We start from the raw sequence: 3,533 nt of genomic DNA on the forward strand, positions 1-3,533 counted from the left end.
AGTTAACATCAAACATTAAAATCAGTTTTTGTTCACTTCCCCTTTCTACAACTAAACAATTTCTTGTATTTGTTGTTTAGCTTAAGCAGTTTGTCCATGTTTGCTTCCATCCAATCATGAGCCAATTGTAACATTGGCGATCTCTGGTTATTGTAAATTGATGCAATCATCGTGCAGCAATATCTTCCCCTGAGTATTTGGATAATCTTCAGACTACGCGCAGAGAAGCCGATATCCCAATCACTGCCATTTTTCCCAACATAGGTCTCCATGTGCCTCATCAAATAGACACCGCAGTCCTTTATGTTTGTGGTTGTCGCCCATTCTAAATTCAGAAAGTGTCATAATTCTTCAACGGATCTGTATCTTTAGCTGGCTTCATATTATCTATGATGTCAATGATGTTTTTCTTCATCTAATATACTACAAGGTAGTAATGGTTATCTGCACAAACTGGGAAGAAGACCTGTATGACATGAAAGATAAAATTATATTCATAGAATACTTGTTCATATTCTAACATAGATATTATTGTTAGATCTTATTACCAAATCAATTTTTCTCCAGTTGAAATCTGGTCTTCTTTCAACCTCATTATCTATCTGAGAAATGAAATTTCTCTTTGCTGTCAAAGCATCCCAATTTTCCTGCCGATTTGTTACATTGAAGTTCTGCATTTAACATGTTTGGTTAGGGAGACATCTGACTCAAACAGTTTACATATAATTTAAGATTACTTACACATGGAGATGTACTCATAAAAAAGCGTGAAAGTGATGTTGTTGGCCTTTCATTTTCTCTGTTGTTCAGGTGTGAAGCCCATGCGTTAATTACACCCACATTAATTTCTACATGGGGCTTCAGTGATAAAAACAATTCCTTGGTCGCCCAAGTAAAATCATCTTCATAAACGCATGCATTTCTGAAATGAAGTTATACAAATTACATATGAACAATATTCATAAAGTATGTTTACTGCATAGAAAACTAAAAATACTTTTAAGATCAATGAAATAATTAAATAATGCATACTCATCTGTTCCTTCTGTTTCTAGTATGTAGTAGTAGACAGTTCTTTCATAAGTTTCCAGGTATGTTTTTGTATCTACAGCTCTTATGTCAACTGGAGAGCCTAGGAATGGGTCGGAATGCGTTTTATCATCAGACCTTTTTACACTAGCTTCTGGCAGTGGAATCGCAGAGAATGGAACAACAGTCTTCTGTCAGTGCAAATAAAATTCATGTTAGTTTCAATTAAAAATCATGTCAACTATATATACTAGTCATGTCAACAACTAGTATAATTATGTCAAGTATGGTGCATATCATGTCAACAACACATACGATTTATGTAAATTACGGTACATACTATGTCTGCTAGACACAGAACCATGTCAACAGTAAATAAAATTAATGTCAACAACAATTATAAGACATGTCAACTACACGTATAAATCATGTCAATAACAATTATAACCAAATCTAAACCACAATTTCAAGCAATTTTAACAACAATTCAGTCATTTTATAAAAACAATATACTATTTAATCTTAGTTTTAGTTACTTTACTTTAACAATATTCTCTTCTTTCTCTTTTCCTTTCTCCTGTTGCTTTGCTTTGTTCATTTCAACATATGCGTCATCCATTGGACCTGCACCTGGTGTTGAGATAGGAGAGGCTGATTCACTATTGTCATCACCCACTGTGTCTTCTTTTGTTCCTTCATCTTCTTTTTCTTCAACAGCCTATTAAATTAGTAATTTATAATTAATATCAAATTAATTCTAAATACAAAAGATGAGATTTGGCTCACCCCTTTAGGATCAGAAACTGGCGATGTAGGGATAATTACTCTGTTTCTTTCTCCTGCCAACTGCTTTTAAATTAGTTTTACAACGTTAGTATCTAAATTATAGGAGTAATCTAATGTCAACTCAAAGAAACATATGTAAACAAAATGATGTACTTACTTTATTAACGAGATGTCCGTATCTGAAAGTTGGAAACTCTGTCAAATCTTCAAGTGCTTCCTTTTCCTTTTCAATAGTAACTATTGATTCAATGATTGTTTTCCAGTTATCAAAATTATCAACCTTGTCTTCAAGGAACGTGGACAAATTAACAAACTTTTCGTTCACAGATTCAATTGGACTTGTTTGGCTTCCAAGTGCAGATCTAGCCATATCACACATCAATTCGAAAGCAAATTTACTTTTGATGTGTGAGGGAGCTTCTGTAAAGGCCCTGATAAGATTCATCTTCCCATAATTCATCATAAGAATGTTTTTCACTACTTTCTGCAGGAATTCTTTTGGGAGTAGATTCAGGGAAGACTCAACACCATTGTCATCAACATTAGAACTTTTTTCTTGAGGCAACTCCTCCTCCTCCTCGTCCTCCATCTCCTCTTCCTGTTCCTCGTCCTCATTCTCCTCTTCTTGTTCTTCCTCCTCCTCCTGATCCTCTTCCTGCTCCTCCTCTTGCTCCAGGTTATGGACATATCTCTTCTGGATAAGTCCCAAACCAAATTTTCCTGCATCTATCTCCTCATTTTCTCTATCTTGCAAATGTTGACTTGTCCACCCTTTCATTAAAGGAAGATTGCGAGGAACTGAACGTTTGTCTTTAATAACTCTATCCATGTAGCAGAGCTGCATATACAATTGATTCTAAGCTCCCTCTGATAAAGGACAATCACAAAAATAAAGTTTCGCGAATTCACATGAAGAACAAAATCATTAGCTGGAGTTTTAAAAAAATTCTAACGAAATTCAAATAAACTAGCGCCTGCAGAAACATCTAATTCACGCATTCTGCCTCAATCACAACAAGCTAACATAGCATAAACCTAACAATAACTCGATTTCGGCACTGAAATTGAACGAAACACAAATGTCGATCCTAACAGCCATTGAAACAAACATACCCTATGTCAATAGTTGTTGACATACTACTACAGCCATACATTTGTATGTTTTCTACAGCCACTCTAATAAGCATACAATATGTCAATATTATTATGTCAATACCAAGCACAATTAACAGAATTATTTCATTAGATATCAATTGTGTGTATATTACTAAAATTATTTCATTAGATATACCAAGCACAATTAACAGAATTTCAGGCATTAAGTATGCTATGTCATTAACATAGCATACTTTGTTGACATAACCTGTTGATTATCTTATAAAGTTTATGGCAAGTATACTCTGTTTACATAAATATGACTATGTCAACTATTATTTAAATAAGCTTAGAATACGTCAATAGCTATTGACATACTACTAAAACCATACATATGTTTTGTACAGCCATCCTAACAGCCATTGAAACAAGCATACCCTATGTCAATAGTTGTTGACATACTACTACAGCCATACATTTGTATGTTTTCTACAGCCACTCTAACAAGCATACAATATGTCAATATTATTATGTCAATACCTATTCAAACAACAATACACTACTGTCAACAGAATATTATTATAGCTATGTCAATAGCTAGTATATAAAATGTCAATAATTTT

The sequence above is a fragment of the Salvia hispanica genome, chromosome 5, assembly GCF_023119035.1.
Source record: "Salvia hispanica cultivar TCC Black 2014 chromosome 5, UniMelb_Shisp_WGS_1.0, whole genome shotgun sequence".
NCBI lineage: Eukaryota > Viridiplantae > Streptophyta > Magnoliopsida > Lamiales > Lamiaceae > Salvia > Salvia hispanica.